This window comes from Lissotriton vulgaris, chromosome 8 (assembly GCF_964263255.1).
Source record: "Lissotriton vulgaris chromosome 8, aLisVul1.2, whole genome shotgun sequence".
In the NCBI taxonomy this organism is placed as follows: Eukaryota; Metazoa; Chordata; class Amphibia; order Caudata; family Salamandridae; genus Lissotriton; species Lissotriton vulgaris.
Genome location: NC_141696.1, coordinates 776173362 through 776200394, shown reverse-complemented (window position 1 = coordinate 776200394; position 27033 = coordinate 776173362).

Sequence of the window (27033 nt, the reverse complement as noted above, 5' to 3'; positions counted from 1 at the left end):
GTCTTGGGTTCCCAGGAATAAACTTGTGTAGTTTTAAGAAGCACCAATCTGTATCTGGAAGGAAATAACAACTGTCAAAAATCTTTCCTGATCGATTCACAGTTATATGGCAACAATGCTCAGCTTGAACCTAATGTACACCTTTGAAGATGCTGTTTAGCTCGTTAGTTGCTATCAACTTGAAGTTGCAGAAATGCACAGATCAGGACCTTTGTTTAATTGTTCAAGACATAAAAATCACACAAGAGTCTCTTTCTCAAAGTTCTCTAGCTTGCAGCTGAGATCGTTGTTTGTGTTCAAGAATTACAATGTTCTTATTTGCAATAACGATTGTTTTCTTCACAATAGTTGTCTTCCTGCAACAAATGTCTTTTCAGTCTTTTAAACAAAGGAAAAAACGTTTTTTCACTTACTTGATGTCTGCGGAAGGTTCGAAATAATCTAACCTGTCCTTTGTTTCTTTCCTTGCAGATGTGCTGATTGGTCGAGGAAGAGACCGGAACCAGGAAGAAGAATCTCGGGGCTCGGGGAAGAGAAAGGCTGCCGGAACGGAGCCACGAAATCGGAAAGCCCAGGACGGAAGACCACCATGCAGGAGCTGGAAAGATGTAGGCGACGCTTGACTCAAGACGATGCCGCTCTCAGGTAAGTGGGGAAAAGACGAGCACAAGCACAGTTCGCCAGTAGGGTTCTGTATTTATAGTCTTCCAAGGGTGTGGCTTTCATATGCAAGCGTTAAGCCAAGAACACGTGTTGCTTTTCAGTTAGTATGCTAATAAGAAATGCACATGCCGAATCACTGCGACCTTTAAAATGCAAATGAAATAAACCGACAACCGCCTACACGTGTTTGGGATAAGGTGGGGAGTTAGGTACCTAGAAAAAAGAAGACCTTGGCTAATGCAACTGTTGCCCTACTAAAGATAGAGTTTAATGTGTGTTTATTGTTTTGATAATTGACAAGCCCTTTGGGAAATGTTAACCCTAACAGTTGCCCCCCCCAAAGGCCCTCCCACCGGACGTGGCTTTCCTGGGTGTGATAAATAGAATTTTCTAATCAGGCGTGGAGCATGCAAAAAAGAGGCAGGCTCCCAAGAATTCTCAGTATCATCATATCCTTTCCATTGAATTAAATAATACAAACGTCCATTGCTTCTTTTAGCATCTAATACTTTTTTTACCTCATACTCGAGATGCCCTTTTACAAATACTGGTGGAGGTGGGGAATCAATGCAAGCACGCAAAGACTTATCTGGTTTCGGAATTAAAAAAAAGTGGAGATGACAGTGGAGACGTTGAATGACGTATAAATCCTGATTGGAGTAACTCATCTAGATATGTTTTTAAATACTTAGTTTCTTCTTCAGTTAAAGCATAAACTCTGTTATTAGGTAGAGGGGCCCCTGGAATTAAATCTATTCTACGATCGAATGAACAATGTGGGGGCAGTAAACTAGCCTTTATTGGGTCAAAGACTTCTTTAAAATCTGAATATTCAATGGGTAAATCTATTTTTTCCTGCTTTACACTTGCACAATGTATGACTGGACTTTGTTCAGGACCTGCTTCTTGATAAAAAGCTGTTCTGCAAAAAGAAGAGTCTAACATAACTGTCCTATTAACCCAGTCAATCTTTGGCTTGTGAGTTGTTAACCAAGGTACACCCAGGATCCATCCAAAATTGGGGGTATCAATTAAATCAAAACTTTTTTTTTCAGTGTGTCCATTTTGACAGACCATGACTAAAAGAGTCGTTTTTTTAGTAATTAAACCAGAAGTTAGTTCAGAACCATCGACTGCACACACAGATTCAGGTGTTGGTTTTAAACAGAGTGGGAGACCCAGTGCTGCAGCCAAATTATTATCGACAAAATTTCCTGTAGCTCCACAATCAAGCAGGACAGGAAGAGTATACCTTATTTGAGTGGTTACAATCAAAATATTATGAATCAGGAAATGTCTAGGAACATAGGGCACCATAAAAGCTGCTGAATTAGAGGTTTGACCAAGATGCTTCCTCGAGCAAGTAACCTCTTCCCTTGCCGCATTTACTCGTTTCCTGACTCAGCAGAAGAAACAAAAGATACTGCATTCTTTCGAGGAACTTTTGGTTTTATCGGACACTCTGGCGAAATAACCGGCCTTTCCACAATAATGACACAATTGTTGCTTTCTCCTTCTCTCCTTTTCATCAGGAGAAAGAGGGCCTCTAAGTGTTCCTATCTGCATTGGTTCAGGATCTGGGAGTTTAGAATCAGATTCTTTCTTATCATGCCTGACAAACGTTAATCTAGAATCTAACTTACTCTTGTCACCCTTTCGTTCTCCTAATCTATGTTCCAATTTTACAAACAAATCAACAAAATCAGAGTAATCGTCAGGCAAAACCACAATATGCGCTAAAGCGTCTTTTAAATCATCTCTTAAACCTTTATAAAACAAAGAAACTCTTTTTTCTTCAGGCCATTGGGTTTCAGAAAGTAATAGATTAAAGTTAGTAAGATAGGTTAAAAAATCCGCATTGCCTTGTTTGAGGTTCAACAGTTCGTTATCACTTGCCTGCATAAAAGTATGTTTCGCAAAAAGACGTGTCAAAGTACGTTTAAACTGATTCCATTTGTGAAGGATCGGGTCATTCCTATCTACAAAAGGAATCGACCAGTTAGCTGCAGTACCACTCAAATATGATAAAGCAAATGCCACCTTTGTGGCGTCTGTGGGAAACTGTAGTGGTTTACAAACAAAATGCAATTGACACTGGTTGATAAAGACATGAAATTTACAGGAATCTCCATGAAAACGCTCTGGAGCTGCCAAGGGAACCGGGTTAGGGACATTGACTGTGACCTCAAAAGGTGAAGACGAAGAAGAAACCTTAGACCTAGCTCCAGTCTCAAAGGGAGTTTTAAAAGCAGGAGAAAAGGTTGCATCTCATGCGGACACTCTGGGTTTATACCTAAGTAGATCCTGCTTTAAATGCATACTTTCAAATTTTAAGGCCTCAATTTCCTCTTGCATGCATTGCAAGACCCCAGAAACACTTTCATTATGGAGCAAATCCTTATCTAAAGCGTGCGCCATGTCTGTGGGGTCAATGCCCTCTGTGTCTTCCCCTGGCTTCATAGTTCAACAGAACTGAGTGGATTGAGGCTTGTGCTTCTGTCAAAGCCCAGCTCACCTGAGATTACCGGCCAGTTCTGCTGAAGTATGAAGATTATTCGAACCCGCCCCAAAATCACTTGTCTCACACACTGGAGTAAAACAGTGTGCAAAAGAGAAGGGGGAAGTGCTCAAGGGAAGGGGGAAGTGGATAAAATAACAAAGATAGAGAAACAATCTCCTTGAAACAGCTTGCCCAAGAGATTTCTGATGTGACTCTAGGACTTGCTCTGCTTATTCCTCAAGGCTCTGTATTCTGGAATATAAATAACAAGGATTAAAGACAACCTATCCCTACTCTAATCTATGACTGCTTGACAATTAAGCTTTGTTATTCCTAAACTAAATCTAGAAATACCTCTCAAAACCTGGTCTTGGGTTCCCAGGAATAAACTTGTGTAGTTTTAAGAAGCACCAATCTGTATCTGGAAGGAAATAACAACTGTTTAAAAATTGTCTGTATTGTATCTTGCCTTTTATGATTTTAACAAAAATCGAATAAAGTGTATTTTGACTGACTGACTAACTGTCAAAAATCTTTCCTGATCGATTCACAGTTATATGGCAACAATGCTCAGCTTGAACCTAATGTATACCTTTGAAGATGCTGTTTAGCTCGTTAGTTGCTATCAACTTGAAGTTGCAGAAATGCACAGATCCAGATCTTTGTTTAATTTTTCAAGACATAAAAATCACACGAGTCTCTTTCCCAAAGTTCTCTAGCTTGCAGCTGAGATCATTGTTTGTGTCCAAGAATTACAATGTTCTTATTTGCATTAACGATTCTTTTCTTCACAATAGTTGTCTTGATGCAACAAATGTCTTTTCAATCTTTTAAACGAAGGAAAAACAGTTTTTTCACTTACTTGATGTCTGCAGAAAGTTCGAAATATTCTAACCTGTCCTTTGTTTCTTTCCTTGCAGATGTGCTGACTGGCCGAGGAAGAGACCGGAACCAGGAAGAAGAATCTCGGGGCTCGGGGAAGAGAAAGGCTGCCGGACCGGAGCCACGAAATCGGAAAGCCCAGGACGGAAGACCACCATGCAGGAGCTGGTAAGATGTAGGTGACGCTGGACTCAAGACGATGCCGCTCTCAGGTAAGTGGGGAAAAGACGAGCACAAGCACAGTTCGTCAGTAGGGTCCTGTATTTATAGTCTTCCAAGGGTGTGGCTTTCATATGCAAGCGTTAAGCCAAGAACACGTGTTGCTTTTCAGTTAGTATGCTAATAAGAAGTGCACATGCATCACATTGTGCCGAATCACTGTGACCTTTAACATGCAAATGAAATAAACCGACAACCGCCTACACTGGTTTAGGATAAGGTAGGGAGTTAGGTACCTAGAAAAAAGAAGACCTTGGCTAATGCAACTGTTGCCCTACTAAAGATAGAGTTAATGTGTGTTTATTGTTTTGATAATGGACAAGCCCTTTGGGAAATGTTAACCCTAACAGTCATGGGGTGAGCAAACAAAGTCAATTTGTAGCCTGTAAGACGCGCACTTGTAAGGTCCTGAGACTTTGTTTTGTTCAGTAATGTATCCACAGCGTGGGGTACCATCACTGTGAGGTCAGTATTCAGAACTACACCTTCCGACTGTCGAATGGCCACTGCGTCTGCAGCAGTAGCCCTTAAACAGCTAAGAAGTGCTCTGGCGATGTTTTCCAACACCGCTGAGAAATAGGCACAAGGTCTGTGCTTACCACCATATCCTTGTGTTAACACAGAAAGCGAGCAACCGTCCATCTCATGTACATAAAGCACAAAAGGTTTTCGGTAGTCAGGAGTACCCAAGACGGGTGCAGAACAAAGTGCAGATTTCAAAGAATACAAAGCTTTCTGACACTCATCAGTCCAGGGTAGAGGTTCATGCACATCTTTAGTGGTTAAGTACAGGAGAGGTTTAGTGAGAAGGGAAAAATTAGGCGACAGTAAGAAGTTATGCCGAGAAATGCACAAACATCACGCTGAGTACAAGGTACTGACATGTTAGAAATGGTAGTCACACGTTCAGGGGTTAGTCTCATCCCCTCTTTCGACAGTACATGAGCAAGGTAGGTCACCTCCTGTCGACAATATTGAAATTTGGAAAGAGATACTTTATTACCATTAGCCACCGAATGAGACAATAATTTAACAGTGGCTTCTTTACAAACTTCTTCAGTGTCGGAAGCCACCAACAGATCGTCGACATATTGCAAGAGCACATTACCAGGAGGCAAGGTCAAATCATCCAATAATGCTTTCAGAGCCTGACTATAAATACTAGGACTCTCAGTGTACCCTGGGGAGCGCGACAAAACCGGAAGCTGCGACCAGATAAGGAGAAGCCGAAAATATGATGGCTATCAGGGTGAATCGGAATGCTAAAGAAAGCATTCTTTAAATCAATAATGGACAAATATTTAGCAGTGGGACTAATCATCATGAGGATAGTAGTGATGTCAGAAACCACAGGGTATTGCGGCACTACTATCTTGTTAATTTCTCGTAGGTCAATTACAAAGCGATAAGTATCAACATGGTCAGGATCGCTTCCGACAGGGGCCTTTTTAAAAATCGGTAAAATGGGATTGTTGCATGAATTGGCAGCCGTTTCCTCCACCACACCCTTCTAGATCAAATCTTGTATGATGGAGAGCAAAGCTTTCTCGCGTGACTGAGAAATTTTGTATTGACGTATCCACAGTAAATGAGCATTTTGTTTCAAAATAATAGAAATGGGTGGAATCTTTAACAATCCTACATCTCTGTCTCCTGTGGCCAACAGTGTCACTGGGATAGCAGCAAACTCAGGAGGGAGGGGTTCATTTTTAGCGAAGCACTGCAACATATGTTTACCAGGGGTTTGTATAGTCAGATAAACACCATCAGGGGAACAATGAATTTGCGCATGCAATTTCTTCAACAGATCCAATCCCAATAGATTCTCCCCACTATGTGAAGTCAACAGAAACGGAGAGTCCACTGTAACCGGACCAATTGTAAACGGAATAGGTTTAGAAATGGGTCTCACCACTGGAATTCCAGAAAATCCCACTGAAACATTATTCTGCCCGGACAGAGCGGCCCCTGGGACCAGAGACCGAGAAATGGAACTATTCATCGCACCCATATCAACTAAAAAGTTTTCAGATGTCCCCATCAGCAGCCCTTGCACAAAAGGACCTTGCTGATCAATTGGTACTGACATCTGGCCCCCACTCTGTCCTTGGCTGTCCTATGTGTAAGCATACCCTTCGGTCCCATCAATCACACAGTCTACGTTATAGTACTGCCAACCTCTCGGATCATCGAAACAATTATTTTCACATTCGCCATGCGTTGTCTCCTATCTCCGCATTTCACTCCGATCCACACCACTTCAACCTCTCCCTCTCCCTCTTATTGCCCCATTCTGAGTCAGCAACAATGGACATTGAGATCGCCAATGGCCTTCCTGTTTACAGTAAGCGCACTGGTTTATTCCTAAAGCGACAGCTGGTCCTCCGCCTCGCCCGGTTCCCGCGGCCCTCGGGACAAACCATCTACCGCCTCTCTCTCTGCCTCGTCCCCTAATGACTTGCTGTAACAACACTCGTGTCTTACGGTCCTTTGCTTTCTTTTCCGTCTTATCCTTACTCTCATTTTCCCTATGTTCGTAATACTGAGCCATACTCAGTATGACTGAAGGAGTAGAATTGTTCGGAGTACTCCCAGCAGCTTGTAGCCGCGCGGAGACTTCTGGTAACAGATTTGTCACGAAACGATTAACAAAAAAATCGTATACCACCCTCCACTGACAAATCTTGCCCACTAAAGTCAATGAATATACCCTAAAATCTAGTGAAGAAATCCAAAACACTTTCGTCTTCTTATGCTTACACGCTGTCATTTTGTCCCAATCTACTTTACGGGGTGGAATTAAGGATTGCATATAGGTAATAATCCGACCCTGTAAAGCCAATAGTTGTGGTTTTGGTTTATCACCAGGCTTTCGATCCTTATCCCAATCTTTAATCTGATCAAAAGTCCCGCCCAACTCTGCCGCATGTTCCTGGTCATCAACCTGACGCCACACGTCACAGGGACTAGTAGCTCAAAAAATAGCTATATGTCAGATAGGGTCATAACAGCTGAGGAGGCCGCTTCTGTAAGCTCTTTATGATAAGCTGTAGGGTGCAAAAGCACTTCACTCCTTTCCCAAGGGGTATCAACCCATTGTTCTTGAAATCGTGCCTCCACACGAGGTCTAGTTACTACTTTCTGATCGTTTCTTAATTCTGGTATTTCAGGATGGAAGATAAGATGGACTTCCCGCATAGGGTGCTGGGAGTCCCAGGTTCAACATTTCGAGTCCATACGTCCTCAATAATTCAATAAAACCTTGAAGTTCCTGTACACTTCCTCTAGTCCTAATTCAGACATATGAGCCCGGTCCCGAATGTCATACATCATGTGTGGTGCCTTCCCTCCCGGAAAACACTGCTCCCATAGAGAAATAAGACATATGGCCACATGCTCTAGGGCATGCTGCTGCATAACAGGCTCATAATCTCAAAGTGTACTCCATACATCAGCTAAAGTATAAATAGGATGGCGCATCCACTGGGATGACTGATTCACAATCGTCTACTATTCTTCTAGTCCTACCGCCGAACGAGTAAACAACCTTCGTGCGCCAAGATCCCCCGGAGCACGATAGGGAGTAGGGTCAGCTAGAGTTGCGGTCGCGCTCGAGGACTGGGAAGCCCAAACAGAAGTTGGAGACAAAACAACTGTGGACATAGTGGGAGACGGCAATGCATCGGGCCATAAAGTAGCCGATCCAAATGCTGAGGGAGATAAAATGGAGGACGTTCCCAGAGGGATGGGGTAAGAGGAAACAACATGCGCAGAAGCTGTTGGAGCCAGAGTTAAAGGGACCGCAGGATATATGCGTGTGGAGCATAAGGGGGATGTGGACGCGCACCCAATAAATCCTCTAGCTCATCCTCTGGCTCAGTCCTAGTTACGTAGCTTTTATCCACCTGTAATCTAAATTCTCTATCTGTACAATCAATTCCTTTTTCAATTTGAGCTTTATCGTAAGCTATGGCTTTTTGTGTAACCGTCTGACCTCCTTTCATTTTACATAACTTTTCCTCCCTGATGCGTCTACGCTTCACTTACTTCTGCCACATGTTTAAAGAATCAAACATTTCCTGCCGACTTAGCTTAGCAAACAATCGAGCCTGCAAGAAATGTATCTTTTTCTCCTCAAAGGACCCGGTTAAGGGCAATTGCAGTTCCACATTGTCTTTAGTACATTTATGCCCTGGTGCATTAAACAGAATGGGAGAAATACCATGTCTGACATACATATCATAACTAGGGCTGCCCTCTGGCGGGGCAGGTTGACTTTCATCCAAACGTGTGCCTTTCTGGCGACAACATCCAAAACACAATTGTTGACCGTTAAATCTCATTCAAAAAGCAATCTTTCATGGCCATGTTCACACATCCTCACCATTGTCACTTTTTCTCAAAAATCGAACACAGACAAAACGATACATACATATATACACCAAGAAAGAATTTTCAAAATGACATCTCTTTTTCCAAACAAAAGAACGGAGCACGTCGACTCCCGTTCATGGAGAACTAATCAATTCAGATTCCAGACCAACAGATACCAAAATCAAGTAGTCCAAATACTACCAAGAAACTATTGGACAGGTATTAACCACAGACTGTCCTACAGACCATCCTGAAGCCTTCCTGGTTCACCCTCAGAACTATTCTGACTTAGCCCGCTGCCTTGGAGTCGCTTCTGATATGTCCCAAAGGCTACCCAGTTACAACCACGGGCCTTTCCGAAACCAGTCTGGCCGGGTGCGCACAGCACGAGCCACACCAGGGCGTCCGATCGGCGTCTCTATTGTTCACAAAACAAGCCGTGGAGCATCTACCCTTGCAGCCACAATGCTGCCACGTCAGACCCCCAAAGTTCTCCGTGGTACACCGACCACCAAATCCAATACAGTTAACTGTTTTAAAAGCACTGCTCAACAGCCCATTCCACAAGACATCAAAAACTATTCACTCACCTGGTGCACACAGGTACAATTGCGTATTCTCCACTGCCAACTCCTGAAGACCAACACGGTTGGCTCCCGGGTTACGCCCGTAGGACTCTGGCGACAGGTCACTAACAGCTGGGGCTCCCTGATCGCGAAAGCGGAGTTAGTCAGAATCTTCGGTCAATCCACCCACTCGACCAGAGCTCCCCTTTCTTTGTCCTTTCAACCGGGTTAGGGGAGGACCACCCTATCGCGGAGTTCTGGCAGACTCGCCAACTGATGAACAGTAAAAATAACATAAAGGGCTATACCTACCACATAGCCCCAATACCATTACCAAATAATCAGTCAGTTGGCAGTGAAGAAGGGTCAATCGTTTATTAAGCAAATACTCTATAGAGGAGCCTCTCCAACCTTCACCCATTAGGTGCGCGGAGAAGACTGCTGGCTCACAGTCAAAGACAAACATATATACTTTAATTTCAACACATGAAGTCACTGTAAATGGAAAAACACCACTGGGCCCTTGGGCCCCAAGGAAGGACCATATATGGCACCCATGATTGGTTCAAAGCTTTACTATTTATTACTGGGAAGGTCAGGAGGGGTGACTCCCTTTCGTCCCGGTGCCCGGTAGTGTAGGCACGGCACCTCGAGGAATACGCTTATCGCACCCAAAGCCTGATGCGACCTTCAGTCCCAGGACAGTGGGAAAACAGTTACTTTCTGCTGCTCTCAGTAACTCAAATGAACTGGGACATGACAACTACTGGAGAGTAACACATGATCACAGCTTGTGTTCTGACACAGAGGAAAGAAGATGGCGTCTGTATGGTTCTCGGCCTACTCTATTAATAGGAAACAAACGAAAAAAATAAACCTTTTCCTACCGGCTAAAACATATATGGGTTATGTTGCATGCATATACTGAATAAAGGATATATAGATACATCATGCTAACACAATATGTATATGTCCGATACTCCTCGTGTATGAAAAATCTAACTTTTATCCCTCACGATACCTGTATCTTGAGGGGATTAACAGTCCAATGGTTATGTCTTTACATTGGGATACTTTACCTCTCCACTCCGTTTTGGGGGCCTCCCAGAGAGAGGTTCAGAACAGACTCACCAAGACAAAGAGTGGCTCTGTGTAAAGTGCATACATCTAGATACAGAGCTCTCATGCCGGTGCCAATCAAGTGAGGGCCACAGGGAATGTGAAATGGCTCTGGGTATATCTTTTGGCAAATGAGGACAAATAAATAAATAAATAAATAAATAAATAATCAGATATTGTTTTATCTTTTAGCTGCTGGCTCTGAGTCAGTAGGTCGATACTACTTCACCATTGCAGAGCAGCCGCCCTTGGGAAAAATCTATGTAGTTTACACAGCCATCTCATTTATTACCCTCTCACTAGGCACCATATATCACCATCAACCTTTATTCTACCCAGTGTTTGCAGTGCATTAAAAAAAGTATGGCAACTATGATGCTGCAAGCAATGGGGGCACAGTTAGTGAGTGTGGGGGCGGGGTCAAAGGCGTGGCAAAAGAAAATATATTTTTTTACTTTGTTTGGTCTTTCCACTTCTGGTAACTACATATAAAATTATGCACAACTACAATGAAAAATAAATACAAGTTAAGTTAATCAATGGGAAATGCACTATAGTACACTATGAAACCTCTATTAGTCAACGCACAGCAGTGGTCTGTGTGAGCAAACAGATAGCCACAAAATTGAATACTGTTTGGCAGTGGAGAATGGTGACTTTTTTAGTGCTATGATGTCTCAGCCTGTGACTATCCTAGGGTCTGATTACGAGTTTGGCGGACAGGGTTACTCTGTCACAAACCTGATGGATATCCGGTCTGCCAAATTACCATTCCATAACCTGTAATACCGCGGACGGGATATCCACCAAACTCGTAATCTAGCCTTAAGTCACTATTTTTTAAACTTACATTACACACAGTATTACATAGGTTTCTATAAAATGCACATCATCAATAAATTACATTTTCAGAGACATCTAATTTTTGCGGAAACTGCAAAGGTGGGCAAGTAGCACATATTTTGTTTGGATCTATCTATCTATCTATCTATCTATCTATCTATCTATCTATCTATCTATCTATCTATCTATCTATCTATCTATCTATCTATCTATCTATCTATCTATCTATCTATCTATCTATCTATCTATCTATCTGTCTGTCTGTCTGTCTGTCTGTCTGTCTGTCTGTCTGTCTGTCTGTCTGTCTGCCTATCTGTCTGTCCATCTATCAATCTGCCTGTCTGTCTGTCTATTGGTCTATCAATTTGTCTGTCTCTGTCCTGTCCACCCGTTAACCCGTCTGTCTGTCTCTCTATAGATCTGTCTGTCTGTCCGTCTGCATCCATCCATCCGACTATCTATATTGTGTCAGCTAAATACTAAAAGAGACAAAGTGCCCGCTAATGAAGTGTCAGATTTGACTCGTTCTTGCATACAGGTGCAAAGGCTCAAAACGGATGCTTGCGTTATGGAAACAGATTTCGAGCAGTGTGTATAGTGCTTTGTGTATTTGATTATAGGTCCACTAGGAAAACTTATTTCCAAACTCAAGAATGTCTGGTGCTCTAACGTATGTAGTATTCTTCTTCATGATGCCAGAATCCAAAACGTACCTCAAAAAGCGTGTTTACAGCCTTCCATTTGCATCAGGCCACGTAAGACAGCTGCTAGCGATTACTGCCTGACATCTCAAGTATAAGCTGAAGGCCCTTCCAGGTTCAACCAAGGGGAGTGAATTGCGTTTGCAAGGCTGGTTAATACAAATCAGCAATTTCTTAACCTCAGTGGATTATTGTGTGACTATTAGAGAAATAGAAACATATTATGTTCTCAATATCATAATGACATAATTGTGAATGAATCCCTTATTGTCTGCCTTTCAACAGTCTTCTAGCTTCATTTATTTTAGTCAAGTTATACATTTCTCCAGTACCCCACTTTTAACTGATTTGCAAGACATGGGGTGCTAAACGTGACACCACTCTCTACTGTGGAGGCAGCAAGTTCCTTTGGTATATAGAAATAAATTGTGAAGTTCACCACACTGTATTTTTTTAACATGCTCTAAGAGGGGTCAGATTTACTAACGTTTTTCACTGCATTTGTGTTACTTTTGTGATGCAAACCTGATGTAAAGCGTCTGGGTGGGAATTACTATCCAAGGCCAATCAGGATTTACATTGATAGTATCCAAAAGTTACACAAAGTTGCTCAATGCTCTATTTTGCATTATTTCATGTCCATCCCATGGGTGGTACATGGGAGTTGCCATGCACCTACCCATGGCATTTGATGCAAATCTCTATCTATAAACATTGGTAGAAAGGAATTTATACCAACATTGTACTTTTTATGAGGCAGGTGTAACGAGGAGATCTTTTGATTTCCCATCATTTGCCCAACTTTACATGTGTTCTGCATTTTATATTACACATACAAAGTTGAAAATTCCTTAAAGCTTCAGAAAACGCAAACACCTTTGCACTATGTCGCAAGGGTGAGTGCGTTGGCCCATAGCAGCCAAAAGAGCACCAGTGCTGGGGGAGAGAAAAATGTGCTGTATCTTTGCACATATGGAGTATTTGTTGTCTCTCCTTTTGACACAAGGCAGCACAGCAACTTTGGTGCATCATTGCCTTGTTTCAAAGAATAGTCAATTTGAGCTTCAGTATTCAACGCAAATCTGGATATGCGTTGGATAGTATCCCAAAGTAACACAAAGGTGCGCAATGTGCAGCCTTGTGTTACTTTGCATGGTGGAGAGGGACTATGGGTGGTGCTTGGGTGTTTCACTACAACAACCCATCCATTTTGATGCATATCCCTATCTACAAAGAATCATAGATATGGTGAAAGCTCAAGAGGAGGAAAAATGTGCTGTTTATCCTTGTTGTCCACCTTTCCATGTGTGCTGTATTGTACAGGGCACAAACAAAGCGGAAAAAGCCATGAAACATTATCTCTATACTGGAAAGGACCACTTCTAGTAAAAAAAACTATGCATTAGAGCATGGGTATTCGCAAATGTTTTCCCGGGGGCCGAAAACCTTCGTCTTTGCGGTGACCAAGGGTCGCACTGATGCTAGCAGGATGGCGGTCTAGGGTGGGGTGGGTGGAGTAAAGTGGGTGTAGGGGAAGCAAGTTCGTACATTTTGTGGCTGAACTGAATTGCACTAGGCAGAAGCAGAAAACCTGGGGTAAATCCCAGCTTCTCCACTTGACCAATTGTGTGATCTTGGACAATTGTTTTATTTCAATGTCCCTACTTTTTCTTCATTATCACATGTAAGAAGACCACGAAATACATGACTTCAGAATGCGTGCTGTAGAAAACCTCCTCTGTTTTTGATTTAATCACAAATGGCATTGTTGCCAAGGGGGAAGGAAGCATGAACATTTCTAAATTTATGTTTGAAAACTATCACTTTAAAAAAAAATACTTCTGAATGCACTGCTATAATCTGATTTACTAAAGTGACACGGTTCTGCAAGTTAATGAAATACATTTTTTGAATTTTGAAAAGCTTATCACATTTTTTCATGTTTGCTATCTTTAAAATGATGTTACTAAAGTTAAGGGGTGCAGTACATCCTAGTTACTTCTTTTTTTTAACTTCAATGAATCTTCAAATAAACGCTTGCTGTTTATTTAACATTTTGTGTATGGTCATGTTTGCTCCAGTAAACAAGTCTAGTTCTGCTGTTGCCCTGGGGGCCGTATGTAAAGGTCAGGAGGGCCGCAGGCGGCCCCTGTGCCGTACTTGAGTATCACTGCCTTATGGAGTTCAGCACTCAGTAGCAAGGGTGTCTGCATTGGCACAGCCTTCAAGAGAGGTACAGAAAGGAACACGTGGTGTGCAGAAAAAATTTAGAGAGGTTCAGAAACTGGCAAGAGAGGTGCAGAAATAGGTAAGGGAGGTGCAGAAAGAGACACAATGGGCTCGATTCCGATCCGGTAAAAAAATCCCCCGTACGATTCGCATCCGGAGCCGTTTCCGTACGAATCGTAAACACACCGTACGACCCGGCGAGTACGATCCGGACCGGGTGATCAGGACGCTATTCGTACGGTCCGCGTCAGGTAAGGGCGATCCGTACGGAAAAGCGCTCAATCACATACACACCGTATGCCGCGTACCCCACATGATCGCCGGGGTACGCGCCGTACCCTGCGATCATGTGGGGTACGCGCCGTACACCCAGCGTACATGGGGTGCGCACCGTACACCCACCGTACATGGAGTACGGTGCATACCCCATGTACGCTGGGTGTACGGCGCGTACCCCACATGATCGCAGGGGTACGGCACGTACCCCGGCGATCATGTGGGGTACGCGGCGTCCACGGTGGGGGGCGTTCTGTACTTGTTTCGGCGCGAACTATGCGTTTACGGCTGTTTCCAGCTCCCGTAAAAAAAAGGCTTGTACGTTGCGTACCCGACACGAATCGTACTTGCTGGGTCGTAAAAACCAGCCGCGACCCGTAGCGATGTCACGTACAGCGCGTTCCGAGTGAGACTCGTACGGATATATTAGTCGTACGGAGTCCTGTACGACTCGTACGGTCTTTGGCTCCTGGTACGGATCGTACTTCGTCGTACGTACGGGGACGTGCACGGGTACGATTCGTACGGGGAAAATTGCTCCGTACGACGATTCGGAGCGCATTTTACCAGATCGGAATCGAGCCCAATGGGTCAGAAAGAGCTAAGAGGGATACAGAAAGAACCTAGAGAGGTGCACAAACAGGTAACAGAGGTGCATCAAGAGGGAAGAAGGGAGCAGAAAGAAACAAGAGGAGAGCAGAAAGAAGCAACATAGGTGCAGCCAGAGCCAAAAGAACTGCACTAAAATGCAACAGAGGTGCACAAAGAGGCAAAGACAATTACAAAAATGGAAAGCAGCAACCCTTCCCATTTCACTGTTGTAAGTCTCACCATATTCCTGAAAGTATACATGCATGTGTCCATTCCTTTTGCTTGTGGCGTAATACATAAAAGAAACAGAAAAATAGCTGTATACCTGTGTTTTAGACACCTATCATCTTCGGATGTGTAAAATGTGTGAGAATACATGTACCAGTAGACACATACCTCAGTCACAAGAGCACGCAGACCTTCAAAGTTGACCAACTGCACTTCCCATTTCAAGCAAACACCTACATTTATATTGCCTACTTCAAGTGTACCTTTCCAGAGACTCATACAAAGTACCCTAATCACTAATCCCGCTACGAATATGTCTTAAATCTCACTTTTTTTTGTAGCTTCAGTTTTTACCGACTCCTGAGAATGTTGGGCCTAGCCAAATTTAAAATAGCTATTGTTGGACTTGGCCCTCTTGACAGGGTCATCCCTGAACTTTTTACCTTCCTCCAATATTCTCTCTGACCTGTTTTTGTTGGTTTAATGACTCTGGGCGCTTTACCACTGCTGACCAGTGCTAAAGTGTATGTTCTCTCCATACTGTAAAATGTATACATCGATTGGATTCCATGTTAGGCTTATTTGGTTTACTGTCAGACCCCAGTAAAGTGCACCAGTAGTGCCAGGGCTTGTAAATGCAAATGCTGCTGGTTGTGCCACCCACAGAAGCGGCCTAGTAAAATGTGTCTAAGGTCTGCCATTGCAGAACCTGCGTGCAGTCTGGAACTGTCATGCTGACTGCACAAGTGCACCTACTTGCCAGTCCCTAAACCTTCCCTTAACTTCATATTAGTCACCCCTATGGTAGGCCCAAGAGCAGGAAGCATTGTAAGCATAAGATACGACAAGCCCTGATGTGTGTGGCATGTCCTAATAGTGATTACAGCCAATTTTGTTTTTCACTATTGTAAGGCTACCTGTTCTCATAGGCCAGAATGGGCTGCTGGAATTATTACACTCTATAATCCCAACAGACTCAGAGAGCATGGCAGAAAGTCAAGTTTAGTATGCCTGAACACAGAATAATAAAATACTTCTTTTAGTAAAGTTTATTTTAATATCCTGTGTTTGCAAATACTACTTTTAGAAAGTTAGTATTTGCTTGCCTAACCATTTCAGCTCGCTTCTGCTAGGATGTGTATCTGCTGTCTGGGTTCTGTGAGTAACAAGGCTAGGGATTACAGGTGGTGAATAGAGGGATTACACCAGGATGGGTGGAGGTAGTGCCCCTTGACTCTGAATAGGGCTGTGCTCTGCCACCACAATGCTGGCTCCGCCCCCTGGGGAGGGACTGATGACTCTGCCCTGCACCTGGTCCAGGAAGAGGGAAGACTGTCAACAGAGTGTTCCTGGCTGTACTTGTCATCACAATGCTGACTCCACCTCCCGCGGAGCGTCTGATGTCCCTGCCCTGCACTCTGAAAGAAGAAGCCATGGCCTGAAAAACAAAGTGCTCAGAGACTGACTAGATTAGGCAAAGGCCCCCCTGGCCTGTGAGAACAAAATAAATGGTGTGTAAAAGTAGGAGCCTTCCTCCTAAGAAATCAGATCCTGTTATTGCCAAGAAGAAACTCTGCCTGAAGAGAAGGACCTGAAAAAGCTGCATGGAGGACTACTGTCTCTAATCCTGAGAGACTGGCCTGTGGTGGGTGCCTTGCTGCAAGAAGGAGAGAGAAAGAAAAGACTGAGAGACTTTTATAATTCAACTTGTGCATCCTAACAATCTCCAAGGGCTTGCTTGTGAACTTGCCCCCTGAACTGCGCCCCAGGAACATTGGGCGCTAACCCCCCTTCAGGAAAAGCTGCTGATGTGTGGTCTGACCCTACAGCGCTGATCCGGGGAAGCGGACTGTTTGAGGAATCCGCCCCCCCCCGCATTCTAGGAAGCAGTGCACTCCCGTCCCCAGAGCAACGCGACCTCTGATTGGCCGCGCCGCAGGAACAAAGTAAAGCCCAGATGGGCCAAGCATTGTGATCTGTGAGCAACCCCGAGCCTACGTTTTGCAAAGTGAAGAGGACCCGTCTGGTCCAAGCACCACGAGCTTCTGGCCCCCGAGCCGCAGCCCGTGAAGTAAAGACGGACCCCCGCCCCCTGCCTCTGGCCTGCCGTCGTGATCGCATTGAGGAGAGCACCCCGCTGCTGTGAAGTGCACAGCTACGGAGCGTCCAGCGAGAGAGTACGTCCCGTCTCCTACAACCCGTACTCCCGCCCGCACCACCTGCAGCCGCTCTCCCTCCTGGGTAGAAGCGCACGCTGCAGGTACGTCTGTCCCCCCCCACAATGCACCGTTAACCTAGGAGCACCGCGCCTGCACCAGCCTCGAGCCGTAGCTCGCATCGTCCTCAGGAAGACATTGTGACGTGGGAGGACTGACCCCCGCATCCGTCGGCCTCGAATTCCCCACAAAGAAAAAGTTACTGTGTGCGTGTTAAGTGCGCAGCGCTCAGAACACGGAGTCCGTGAGGCGCGCACCCATTTGTGACCGCTGTTGCCCCCACGCTGTAAGTGCCGTACCAGTGAGACTCCTCAATCTTGTCTCACAGCCGCAGTACGAGCCGCACAGCCACCCGACGCTCCTACGCCTCGTTCCCTCATCAGCGCCGTACGCGTGATACGCGAGACGCGTGAGGGTTAGTGAGGCCCTTCTGCTTTTGCCAATACGAGACGTACCGAAGCGATACAAAGCACATCAGCATTGACAAACGGAGTCAACACGCTGAATACTTTGCCTAGATTATTGTGGGGCCAATATTAAGCATTAAAGGGTCGTTTTAGACCCAGTGACACTATTTTAAAGACTGAACATTGGATATTAGGAACTGTGGCATTTCTACAAGTTACTGGAATCGTAGTAAGTCATTGAAGCCTGTATTTAAGCCTACTTGAAAGTTTCTATATAAAAAAGTATATTTTTACAAAACAAACAGTCTTGTGTCCCTGTGTGGTGGGTTGATGATTTATTTTGTGTGTTGTACAGATACTTAACCGTATGGGCTTTGGAGTTTAGTCTTGTCTGCTTGCGCCACACTACCTAGAGCAGCGGTCTTCAATCTGTGGGGCGCGACCCCCAGGGGGGTCGTGGAGTCCTGGGAAGGGGGTCGCAGATTCTGCAGAGTGCAGTTCCTGGCATTGGGCTGATCGAGGGTGCTCACGGCGGAGGCCTAATTCACACCGAGGTGTGAAAAACATCAACGCCTCATTAACAAGTAAAAGGTCTTTTAAAGATCTGTCAAGTACTTGGGTGTGACTGTGTGTGTGTCCCTGAAGCTGTTTCAGCTGGGCTCACCTACACGAGCTGGGAGGAGCTGGGGTGGGGGCGCTGGGGGAGCAGGCTGTAGTGTAGCCCTTTGAGTTCAATGAATGTTGCGCACCTGGAGCTGTGGGTCCCGTGACACGTCCCCCGGCCCCAGCAGGGATGCACAGAGATGCCCTTCCATGGGCGGGAAAGAAGAAGGAAGACGACACAGAGAGATACTGACCCCCCCCCCATGAGAGAGGCACAGAAAAGGTGGGTGGGTGGATGAAGGATGGATGGATGGATGGATGTAAGGCTGAAGGATGGATGGATGTGTGAAAAGGTGGGTGGATGAATGATGAGTGGATGGATGGATGAAAGGCTGATGGATGGATGGATGAAAGGCTGAAGGATGGATGGATGTGTGAAAAGGTGGGTGTATGAATGATGTATGGATGGAAGGATGAAAGGGTGGATGGATGAAGGATAGATTGGTGAAGGATAGATGTATGGATGGATGGATGGATGAAAGGGTGGATGGATGAATGATGGATGGATGGTCTGGATGTGTAAAAAGATGGGTGGATGAATGATGGGTGAATGGATGGATGAAAGGGTGGATGGATGAATGATGGATGTATGGATGCAAGGATGAAAGGGTGGATGGATGAAGGATAGATTGGTGAAGGATATATGTATGGATGGAAGAATGAAAGGGTGGACGGATGAAGGATGGATGAAAGGGTGGATGGATGAATGATGGATGGATGGATGTGTAAAAAGATGGGTGGATGAATGATGGGTGAATGGATGGATGAAAGGGTGGATGGATGAATGATGGATATATGGATGGAAGGATGAAAGGGTGGATGGATAAAGGATAGATTGGTGAAGGATAGATGTATGGATGGAAGAATGAAAGGGTGGATGGATGAAGGATGGATGGATGAAAGGGTGGATGGATGGATGGATGTGTAAAAAGATGGGTGGATGAATGATGGGTGAATGGATGGATGAAAGGGTGGATGGATGAATGATGGATGTATGGATGGGAGGATGAAAGGGTGGATGGATGTATGAATGGATAAAAGGTTGCATGGATGAATGATGGATGGATGGATGTGTGAAAAGGTGGGTTGATGAATGATGGGTGGATGGATGGAAAAGTGGATGGGTAAAGGATGGATGTATGGATGGAAGGATGAAAGGGTGGATGGATGAAGGATGGATGTATGGATGGAAGGATGAAAGGGTGGATGGATGGATGTGTGAAAGTGTGGGTGGATGAATGATGGAGGGATGTAGTGAGGTTTAACAGGCACATTTATGGTTGTCAAAAGTTGATGGTGAGGAGTACCAGTTTCTATAAACTTTTGTGGGAAGGGGGTCCTTACACCTAAAAAGGTTTTTCAAGGGGGTCTCGGCATCAAAATGTTTGAAGACCTCTGACCTAGAGGGTGAACAGGGGTTATTTCTAGGAGTAAGTCCTTTGCCCTGACTTAGAGGAGAGTGTCCCTGCTTGTCACAAGTGAAAACCTGCGCCAACCAGAGACCCCCAATTCTAACAGCTATCCTTCCCATGTCACTGTTGTAAGTCTCACCATATTCCTGAAAGCATGCATGCATGCGTCTGTGACTTTTTCTAGTGGTGTCATACATAAAAATAAACTTACAAATAGTTGTATACCTCTGTTTCAAACATATAGCATATTCAGATGCATAACATATGTGAGAGTGCATGTGCAATTAGAGACAAACCTTAGTCACATGACCATGCAGACCTTTAAACTTGACTCGGTGCACTTCCCATGTTAAACAGAACCCTACATATATGCACCCTACTTCAAGTATACCTTTCCACAGATTCAAACAATATAGCCTAATGGGTGGATCCTGGTACTCGTCCAGCGGTCCGCCACCTGAGCAAGCTTCCTAGGGTCAGTCTGCTTACTAACCATCAGATGCTGGTGCAGCTCTGGAACACACAGAGTACTCAAGTGCTCCCAACCAATCAAGTTGTACAACCCTTGGTAATCAGCTACCTTGTTGCCCTTTATCTAACTATCCAGTGCTCTGCAATACATGTTCTCACACTCAACCCATGTATTGGACTCAAGTTTCTTGAAGGACCTAAACTTTTCCCTGTACTTCTCAGGTGTCAGCCCATACCTGAGACATACAGCCTCCTTCATATAGGGATAGGTCAGAGCACCCGCCCCTTCCAAAGTTGTCAGAAGGTTACACCCATTGGCCTCAAAGTGTTTCCTCAGGCCCACCCCCCCAATGTTTCTTAGGGAGCTCATTCATATGTAGTGCTGCCTCATAAGCTGCAATCCATGCATAAATATCCTCTCCATTCTGGAAATTCGGTACTAGGTCCTTGGGAATGTAAACCTTACGCCCTTGCACTGGCTTTGCGCTGCCGTTATTTGTACTGGACTCTGCCTGTTTGGCCTTGAGTTCCAGGTCTCTCATGCTCAATTCATGTGCAAAAAGCAACTTCTTTCCTTCCAAGGCACGAGCACTCTGGCTCTCCTCTGCCTTGTTCTGGATTTCCATTTCCATCTGTTTGATCTTGATCCTCAGGACTTCCAACTCATGCTCTCTGGACCCTTTTGTTCTCCTCTGTTTCCTCTGGGGACAAGTTCTTGGAAGAATGATGGCAGCCAGCCCTAGAGGCTGCTCTCCCAAAAGGTAAATCCTGGTATCTGAAATCGCCATCTGGCGCACACCCATCCACATCTGCATCACTACCCTCCTAAGCTTGTCTGGCCTCCCACCAGGCCCGCAAGGCCTTTTCTATCTCCTCTTTCCTGGAGTTGCTCTTTATTGGACAGCCAAAAAACTTGACGTATTGCTTGAGTTGCTCTACTTTGTAACTACTTAACATTTCAAAGGCAAACTCCAAATCTGCAGCCTCACTAGCTGATTAATAATTCAAAGACATGGTGCGTGGATACTTCAAGGGTTAGATCAAATAGAGAACCCCAAGGAGAAGACAGTCTATGTGGCTCGGGGTTGTCCCTGGAAATGGGTGGCAATTTGGTCAAAATGGAATGAATACCGTGGCAACTTATGTGAACCTCCCCTGATCCCTTCCCTTGACGAGCCATTAACACCTAAATGTCTTATTTATTGCTATCATCTTATATACTATGCCTTCAGAAATGGTATGTTTCTAGAACAGTCTGTGAATGCAACACTGTAATAACTGTGAATCTATGTATAATGACCAAAATGTTTACTTCTGCAAGTAAAAAGAATTTAAAAAAAGAGAACCCCAAAAATAAACACAGTATGGGGTGGCGTAGTCGCCTGCACTAAACTAGTGATGTACAGCAATCACTGTGGGTCAAGTACAAATATAACTATAAGCTGACCACCAATGTTAGAAATGGGGGTCTCTAGTTGGCAGAGGTAGGTACCTTTGCCCAAATAGGGATCCTGCTTCTAGTCAGAGTAAGGGGGATTCACACTTTAGATAACCCCTGCTCACCCCCGGGCAGCTTGGCATGAGCAGACAGACTTATCCCAAAGGCAATGTGAAAAGCATTTGTACTCAAAACACACAGTAATACACTAATAACACCACAAATGGACACCACACCAGTTTTGAAAAATAAAGTATCTTCATCTAAACTCAACAAGACCAAAAGGCAAAAATCTAACATACATGTATTATGAATATGACTTTCTAAAGGTTTCAAACAACTTGGCCAATAGAAAACTATGGATGCGTAATTTCGCTCAAAGTACTGATAGTTGCGCCAGAATTCACAAGGCCAAACCGCCACAGAGATGGGAAGCATTGAAAAACAAAGAGATGCGTCAGTTCCTGAGACCATGAAGAGGCAATGTGACAGTTCTGCTGCAAGCAGGAGAAGTGATATGTCAAATGCAGTCTATAGGGGGAAGTGATGTGTCGATTACGAGACGGTTCTGTTCCTCTGGTGATACGTCAGGAAAACTTGCCGCACTGGTACGATGCGTGGAAATCTGGGCTGCGTTGGCGATAAATGCAGTGACTTTGAGCGGCTCTGCGTCAGTTTCTTCAGCTGTATCGGTTCTTACAGCAGCAACAGGCACTTCATCAGTTTTGGCAGCGGCGTGGTGAAGCGTGGAGTTCTTCTTGCACAGTGGTGCTGCATCAGAAAAAACACCAGCCGCAAGAAGAGCGATGCAACAAATTTCTTGTAGTTGTGTTGCTTTTCCAGCTCCCAACAGCAGGAACAGCCTCCAAAGGCCCATTACAGTCACAGGCACTTCCTGGCAAGTCGGAACTCCCAACAAGGAAGTTTGGGGTGCTGGGGGTGAAGTATTTGTGTCCCTGAGACTTAAGAACAGGAAACAAGCTCTACTCAAGTCCTTGGATGCTTTTCTCAAGCAGGGGGGACACAGCACACACCAGTTTTTCCATCTCTTCTCCTTGGCAAAGGTTCCTCTTGATTCCAGAAGTAGTCTAACGTTCGAGGGATTTAGGTCTAATACCTATACCCCAAACTGTCTTTGTTCTCTTTGTGCAAGGGTCTCTCAGTCCATTACAAACCAGTTCTGTCCTCACTGTTGCAGTGTGGCCACAGGGGGTGCAAGGGCAACAGGCTCTATTCAGGTGCAAAGAAATCTCCTCCCACTACTCTAAATTAAGCCAAGGTCTATTCAGCTCAGATTTGAGCCCTCCAGGAAGGGTCAGGCACACCTCAAGCCCCCCAGTGGCTATCTACACTGAATGCACATACCCAGTATCTGTCACTCTAAAACCAGACAGTCAATACACAAACAGGCAGAGGCACACAGAATGGTTAAACAAGAAAATGCCTACTTTCTAAAAGTGGATTTTCAATCAAACAATTTAAAAACCATCTTTATTAAAAGAGTTCAGAGAGCCCAAAATGTATTTCTCTATCTTGTCCCAATGGGAATGTATGCTTGTAAGATTTCACAAAGCATTTCCCATTCTATCCTATGGGCAAGATAGCCTTTCAAACGTGAACAAAGAAATTGGCAGTATCTCACTATCAGGGCATGTCACACACACCAGCACATGTCCTACCTTACACATACACTGCACCCTGTCCAAGGGGCTACCTTGGGCCTACCATAGGGGTGCCTTACATGTAAGAAAAGGGAAGGTTAGAGCCTAGCAAGTGGGTGCACTTGCCAAGTCGACATGACTGTAGTGGCAGGTCTGAGTTACCTTTTCAGAACTACTCATGTGGGTGGCACAATCAGTCCTGCAGGATCACTAGCAACATTTGATTTACAGGCCCTGGCACACTTCGGTGTACTTTACTAGAGGCTTATCAGTAAATCAAATATGCCAATCATAAAGAACCAATTGTAACAACAATTTACACAGGGAACACTTGCACTTTGACAGTGCTCAGCAGTGACAAAGTGCCCAAAGCATCTAAGCCAGCAAAAACGAAATCCAGCACAACATCAAAAACCCAGGAGGTAGAGGCAAAAATTCAGGGGAAACCACACCAAAGATGCCAAGTCTAACATTCCCCTAGAGTCAAGCTGAGTTAGGGCCCAAAATAGAAGCTACCCAGTTTTTTATAAAATCGTCAGTTTTGAGTAGAAAATTGAGATTTGTCCATGTAGCATTTTGGACCCTTTCATATCACGGGCACTAGGTCACCACAGGTTTCTCCAATGAGTATGTCAGTAGCTAACAGTAGCTCTCCAGCTACCTTTAACTAGGTCTCCTGTGTACAGCCCAATCTACTAAATTAGAAGCTTTTGATTGGGTGAAATAATATATATACTAACACTGAAAAGCATGTATTTTTGATGAACATGTGTGTATTTTCAGAAATCATAAGCTGATGTTTGCAGAAAAATTAATGAGTTTTCAAAATATATTTACAGCTGATATTTCAGCAATAATAATGCAGTGTTGACGAGATCTATTACTAATAATATTACATCGTTTACATTATTGCTGGCAACCATGCCTGCTGCACCAGGGTGGCCAGTGATGATAATCTTGCATATGGTGGTCACTAATATATTATTATCTGATGTGGTCACTATTACAACACTTATATTATTAGGTGTTCAGGATGATTTTCATTGAACCTAAGTAGCTCTTATTATACAAAACATTGTAGATTCCCGGCCTACCCACACAAGTGAGATACCATTTTTATCAGATGACATGTGGAAGCATAGAATAGTAGAACATTTGTTATTACTAATTAGATCTCGCTGCATGTTTGCCTTCCAAATGTAAGCCAGTCTGTAAAAAAGAAGGCATTTAGAAAAATACCCTCTAAATCATATGCTAGTATGAATACCTAAACATTTAGAGATGTACGAATAGCCAATGCTCCTTAACTCCCTATCTTGTGCCAATTTCAGAAATACTTAGGTGTCTTTGATACACATGTTTTACTCTACTACTTTACCCCATTAATTGGTCTATATTCGGTACACAATGAAAAACCGAATCTATGACATAATATCGAAAGACATAATATCGTAGTACAAAATTATCGACACAAATATATCGACATCAAATTTATCGACATCCTATACATAATTAAAAACATACACAAATATCTGAAATTAAATATCGCACTACCGAAACATCGATATCACTAATATCGACAACATATATATCGCAATATTTAATTATCGAATACTACAACATATAAACACTAAGCCAAAAACATCGAGAGTAAAATTATCGCCAACAATAATATCGTATTTTTGCAAATTTCGAACATATTTATTAATATTCTGTAACACTTTTTAACATTAAAATAATACTATAAACACTCAAATAAACATTTCACAACCAACTATAAATATAATTAATTTCACAATTAAAATAAAATTATTTAGAAATGTATTAAATTATTAGTACACATATTATATAATAATATGTATGCAACACATTAATTAGCATTAACCTTTTATGGTAAATATTTACACTAACTGTTTTTCAAAAATACAAACCAACCAATAAAAACACTACTAACATAAATTAACCAATAGCAATCTAATTACTAACTCCAAAACACTATATAAACAATTAATCCAACAAACGAACTACCTGACAAAAATAAAAGACAGGAGAGAATACATTGGATACATTCGACAAAACCTACAAGAAAACCAAGATTCAACCTACAAATCAGAGAATTAAAAGTAAGTAACTAAAATGAACTTTAGTAAAGTAACTACTAAATTAAATAAATAACTAACAAGGATAAATAACTTATACATATGTATTATATTCTATCTTCTACCACTACAGAAAACTTCACTACTACAGAACTGAAAAAATACACAAAGAAAACTAAGAAAGAACTAACAAAGTAAGCATGTTCACATATTTCTCACATTAAATAAAATAAGCATTACACCTAAAGCATAAAACATGACTGCAACCTAAAATATTTTTCTAAACATTGAACATAACTAAATCATTTTTTTACAGAGAAAGAAACCAAAGAAAATACAGGCCTCAACTGAAAATTGGATAGAATCGACTACACCTACAAGAACATTAAAACTCAACATAAACTGCAATTAATAAAAAGTAAGTCAATAAAAAAATGTGACTAAAACTAACTGCTAAAAACATAAAAATTACGAACATTATTTAATAAATAATGCATATATACTTTTTATTTTGTAGCACCACTACAAGATACTCTACCAACAAACACCAGTGCTGCCGAGCCTTCCGCCTATTTAAAAACCTCTTTACAGCTTCGCCTCATTGATAAAACGCGGCGATCTAGGCCGCGCATGCAGGCTTTGCTGTGTCCTGTGCTGAATTTCGTCATTATTTTAAAAAGCGCTGCTGATTGACCAGCACGCTGGTCTTATTACTTTTAAAAACGTAATTGTGAATGTCTTCTTGTTACTCTTTGCTGATTTTAATAGCATGGTAATTACAATTGTATTCGCTCACATTGCACTTTGCTTATTGTGTAATTTAAGGGCACTCTCACCTGCCTGTTCACTCCTCGTGGCCCCGTTCCGCCCCGGCTTGTGCCGTTTGCGCGGAGGGTCAGTTCGAGGCACCACACTTCCTGGCAGGGTCAGCACTTCCGCCCTGCACTGAACCTTGCAGGTTAGCGGTCCAGTGCTCCCTCCCCTTCAGTATTTATGGCGGCATGGAGGACGCGCAGCGGACGAGCGCAGCGGGAGCGCCGACTTCGCGCCGAAGTCGCGCACAAGTCAAGCCCGTCTGCGCCCGTCCGCGGCCGACCAGGCCCAGGGCCCCGTCGTAATGCCGAGTTTATTTCTTATACCCCTGCTGACCTAAGGAGCTTCAATTACGATGGCCCCATTCCCGCCCGAGCCGCCAAGGCGGCCCTGACATGCGGTATCCTCGTTCCCACTGACCTCTCACTAACGGTTGGTTCGCACAACCCCACCCCCCCTGCTCCTCAGCCCACCACCTCTCTATCGATCTTTTACCTCAACACCCGCTCCCTTATTCGACACCAGCTTGAAATATTTCAATTACTGCACCAAAGTTCTATCGATATCCTCCTTTTAGCAGAGACATGGCTCACCGAAGATTCTGCCCCCGATATTCTAGCTGCTATCCCTACGGGATATTATATCATGCACGCCAATCGACC